The sequence below is a fragment of the Xenopus tropicalis genome, chromosome 5, assembly GCF_000004195.4.
Source record: "Xenopus tropicalis strain Nigerian chromosome 5, UCB_Xtro_10.0, whole genome shotgun sequence".
NCBI classification, from domain to species: domain Eukaryota; kingdom Metazoa; phylum Chordata; class Amphibia; order Anura; family Pipidae; genus Xenopus; species Xenopus tropicalis.
Genome location: NC_030681.2, coordinates 31,998,687 through 32,004,173, shown reverse-complemented (window position 1 = coordinate 32,004,173; position 5,487 = coordinate 31,998,687). Strand labels below are relative to the sequence as shown.

General features: G+C 26.0%; 1 long non-coding RNA gene across 1 annotated transcript; it reads right to left on the bottom strand.

Annotated features, from left to right (window-relative positions):
* Nucleotides 1-3,489: 3,489 nt before the first annotated feature.
* On the bottom strand, nucleotides 3,490-4,427 carry LOC116410803. The gene is made up of 3 exons (XR_004222642.1): nucleotides 4,300-4,427; nucleotides 3,894-4,113; nucleotides 3,490-3,546 (listed from the first exon to the last, which is right to left on the bottom strand). It is a non-coding gene; the product is annotated as an uncharacterized LOC116410803 (long non-coding RNA).
* Nucleotides 4,428-5,487: the final 1,060 nt, after the last annotated feature.

Sequence of the window (5,487 nt, the reverse complement as noted above, 5' to 3'; positions counted from 1 at the left end):
CGGCAAATTTTTTCATCCGTTTCGCGAAACAAATCATCAGGGGTAACAGACAGTGGTTGCATAACTAAGGGGGGCTGTACAACTGCTTTGTTCCCACAAACCTTACCCGGTTCCATTAGGGGCCTGATGCCAGTGGAGGGGCATTTTTCTGCAGGCCAAGAATATGCCGCTTCACTAGCATCGGCCCCCTAACCTGCAACGCTCAGAACCCCTGTTTTGGCCCAGATGTAGGCACATGTATGGGAGATCAGCAAAAAAAATGCATTATTACAATCTATATAGAAAAGTACAATGATATTATTTACAAAATTTATTGAAATATATAATTTCTTTATTGAACAATGATATAGACATTTATAACAGCATCATTTACAAAATACATGGAAATATATACATCTACATTTTATAAAAATATCATTATAATATTTAAAAATTATATAACAAAATAGAATAACATTTATACTATAACGTTCAAGTTAGGTAGGAACCAGTGTGCGACCGCTGAATGTAAAGTCTGACTCTTATGATATAGCAGGAACTCCCAGCACTTCCCGGTCTTCACCGACGCCCTTTTGGGGCCCCGGAACTTTCTGCTGCGGGCCAAGCTGGGGTCCTGCAAACTTTCAGAGTTCAGATGAAAATACGATGCACGTTACCCAGCCATACCAGAAATACAATTTTTTTTAGAAAAATAGAATATAAATATAATTTCAATTTTTTTAGAAATATATAATTACATTTTTTATAAATAATATGGAAAAATAGACATAAATTTTTTTAAAAAATAGAATAAATTATATGATTTTAAATTTTTTTATACAAAACTAAAATTATATTATTTCCAAATTTTATAGAAAGATAGAATATATTATATTACTGTAACATTTTTTATAGAAAAATAGAATTATATTATTTCCAAATTTAATAGAAAAATAGAATAAATTATATTATTTTAAAATATTTGTTTGAAAAATAGAATTAACAATTTTTTTTAGAAAAATAGAATATATTAAATTATTTACAAATTTTTTTAGAAAAATAGAATTATTTACAAAATGTTTTGAAAAATAGAATAAATTATATGATTTTAAAATTTTTTATAGAAAAATAGAATTATATTATTTCCAATTTTTTTTTGAAAAATAGAATAAATTATATTATTTAAAAAAATTTTTAGAAAAATAAAATAAATTATATTGTTTGAAAATATTTTTTTGAAAAATAGAATTATCAAATTTTTTTAGAAAAATAGAATATATTAAATTATTTACAATTTTTTTAGAAAAATAGAATTATTAAAAAAATTTTTTTATAGAAAACTAGAATTATATTATTTAAAAATTTTTTTTAGAAAAATAGAATATAAATATAATTTCAATTTTTTTAGAAATATATAATTACATTTTTTATAAATAATATGGAAAAATAGACATAAATTTTTTTAAAAAATAGAATAAATTATATGATTTTAAATTTTTTTATACAAAACTAAAATTATATTATTTCCAAATTTTATAGAAAGATAGAATATATTATATTACTGTAACATTTTTTATAGAAAAATAGAATTATATTATTTCCAAATTTAATAGAAAAATAGAATAAATTATATTATTTTAAAATATTTGTTTGAAAAATAGAATTAACAATTTTTTTTAGAAAAATAGAATATATTAAATTATTTACAAATTTTTTTAGAAAAATAGAATTATTTACAAAATGTTTTGAAAAATAGAATAAATTATATGATTTTAAAATTTTTTATAGAAAAATAGAATTATATTATTTCCAATTTTTTTTGAAAAATAGAATAAATTATATTATTTAAAATTTTTTTTAGAAAAATAAAATAAATTATATTGTTTGAAAATATTTTTTTGAAAAATAGAATTATCAAATTTTTTTAGAAAAATAGAATATATTAAATTATTTACAATTTTTTTAGAAAAATAGAATTATTAAAAATTTTTTTTATAGAAAACTAGAATTATATTATTTAAAATTTTTTTTTAGAAAAATAGAATATAAATATAATTTCAATTTTTTTAGAAATATATAATTACATTTTTTATAAATAATATGGAAAAATAGACATAAATTTTTTTAAAAAATAGAATAAATTATATGATTTTAAATTTTTTTATACAAAACTAAAATTATATTATTTCCAAATTTTATAGAAAGATAGAATATATTATATTACTGTAACATTTTTTATAGAAAAATAGAATTATATTATTTCCAAATTTAATAGAAAAATAGAATAAATTATATTATTTTAAAATATTTGTTTGAAAAATAGAATTAACAATTTTTTTTAGAAAAATAGAATATATTAAATTATTTACAAATTTTTTTAGAAAAATAGAATTATTTACAAAATGTTTTGAAAAATAGAATAAATTATATGATTTTAAAAATTTTTATAGAAAAATAGAATTATATTATTTCCAATTTTTTTTGAAAAATAGAATAAATTATATTATTTAAAAATTTTTTTAGAAAAATAAAATAAATTATATTGTTTGAAAATATTTTTTTGAAAAATAGAATTAACAAATTTTTTTAAAAAAATAGAATATATTAAATTATTTACAATTTTTTTAGAAAAATAGAATTATTAAAAAAATTTTTTTATAGAAAACTAGAATTATATTATTTAAAATTTTTTTTTAGAAAAATAGAATTATATCATTTTAAAATTTTTATAGAAAAATAGAATTCTTTACAAATTTTTTACAAAAATAGAATAAATTATATTATTTGAATTTTTTTTATAGAAAAATAGAATTATATTTCCAAATTTTATAGAAAAATAGAATAAATTATATTATTTTACAATTTTTTTTAGAAAAATAGAATAAATTATATTATTTTAAAAATTTTTATAGAAAAATAGAATTATATTATTTCCAATTTTTTTTGAAAAATAGAATAAATTATATTATTTAAAAAATTTTTTTAGAAAAATAGAATTATATACAAATTTTTTAGAATAGAATAAATGAAATTATTTAAAAATTTTTTTTACAAAAATAGAATTATTTACAATTTTTTTTGAAAAATATAATATAAATATAATAATTTTAAAAATGTTTATAGAAAAATAGAATTACATATATTTTATAAATTATATGGAAAAATAAAATAAATTATATTATTTTAAAATTTTTTTTTAGAAAAATAGAATTATTTACAAATTATATAAAAAAAATTGAATTATATTATTTTAACATTTTTTATAGAAAAATAGAATTCAATTTTTTATAAATTTTATAGAAAAATAGAATTCAATTTTTTCCAAATTATATAGAAAAATAGAATAACATTTTTCCAAATTATATACAAAAATAGAATTACAGTTTTTATAAATTATATAGAAAAATAGAATTACATTTTGTTACAAATTTTTTTACAAAAAAGTAAAAAAATTATATATAAACATTTATATAAAAATATAATCATCTTCATAGAAATGAAGGAATTTTTCTTTGAACGTCTTCTTCCTCCGAGAAGATCGGGTCATTATTAGTCAGCTGGGGATCTCTGAATTAGGAGGGAGAGGAGTGTTAAAGAGAAAATACAACCTCTTGAGCCCAATTAGTTGGGCCTATGTAGAAATAGCACATTAACACTATCTCAACAGATATAAATATCAATGTTTTCCCTGATTCCATAGGTTAAGGGCTCTGGCACACGGGGAGATTAGTCGCCCGCGAACAGGGAGTTTTGCCGCGGGCGACTAATCTCCCCGTGTGCCAGAGCCCTAAAGGACACCAAGATAACTCCAACGAGCTGTTTCCCAAGACCCCTTATGCTAAGTGTGTAATGAAACCCCTCCCCTCCCTTTGTTACATTTTTTCTTTTTATTTGTATAAAGGCAAACTCCTTACCTGGACTAAAGAATTCACAGGAACCCAGTTTTCAAGGCAGAAGAGCAGGACAATTCAACTGTTCTAATGCCTCTTCAAATGGGGTCCTGTGGGGTCGTTCTGCTGGGACACCAGCGCCCGGTAAGCGAAGCCTTACTAACTCCACTCGCTCTGGAACACTTATTTGAGGAGTGAATGGCGCCTGCATTTCTTGGCTCAGAAGGGCGTCCCAGTTAAATCCCTGTAAAACAGCAGGAATACTTTATTAGCACTATCTGTTATTTAACATATACACATTCTATAAAATTCCAAGTGATAACTGCCCTGTGAAAGTGCGCAAGAGCTCACACAGGGAATGGAACTCGTGGATCTAAAAAGACCCCCCTGTTAATGGCTGCCACTTAGGAGGAGTAAAATATTCACCTACCCTGAATAAAGAGCTTTCCATGACTTCTTTAGCGTCTGTTTCATGTGACCCGAGGCGAAGTCTGGCATCTTTTTTCAGCAGCTGCAAAGAGAAAAATGTATCATATTGAGGAGCATAAAGCAAACTCATGTACGCAGGTGGGTGTGCCAGAAACCGGTACCGTATAGACAGTGTGGGAGAGAAATTGTACAAAAAGAAATTGCTCAATAAGAAACATTTGGCATTTCTTGAGTGCGCAGTAAAAAATAAAGCCCCAAAGTTTATAAATGGAAGTGCCAATGTGAGCAAGATTACACTAACATTAGGGGGCAGTAAATGATCCCTGGACAGGGTTGGACTGGGCTACCGGTACACCGGAAAAATACCCGGTGGGCCCCAGTGATCCAGACCCGACCCTATTGCCGCTTCATCTGACCTCCGATGTCCTCCTCTGACGCGTTTCACATGTGCGCGTTCAGGGGAGGACGTCGGACAGGGGGCCCGTGCAGGAGGAAGGGGGGTTAGAGGTGAATGGCAGGGGCCCCTGTGGGGGACGCGGTAGCCCCGGTGGGCCCTGCACCCCCCAGTCCGACCCTGTCCCTGGATTAAACATTCAAACAGCAGGCTGCAAAATCTCAACAGGTACTTACCCCTTGTAATGTGACCTTGATGCTCAAAAGCAGATCTGGAGGAATTTTCGGCTCTGTACATATAATTTTGTCCGTCAGGAGCTGCCTGTCTGCTTCGTAGAAAGGAAACTACAAACAGAAAAAAATATTTGTTTTAAAAGCATGAAACAAAAAAATGGCAACAATATCAGTAACTGGGTACGGTCCTGTAATGCTGCACTTTATACATGAAGCTGTAGGCTCAGTCACCATTAAACCCAACCCCAACATGATGAGCGATGTAAAAGGTTAGACTTAAGTACAGGAATAGGACCCGTTATCCAGAATGCTTGGGACCAAGGGTATTCCGGATAAGGGGTCATTCTGTAATTTGGATTTCTATACCTTAAGTCTACTAAAGAATCAATAAAACATTAATTAAACCCTATGGGATTGTTTTGCATCAAATAAGGATTATTTATATCTTAATTGGGATCAAGTACAGGTACTGTTTTATTATTACAGAGAAAAGGGAATCATTTAACCATTAAATAAACCCAATAGGGCTGTTCTGCCCCCAATAAGGGGTAATTATATCTTA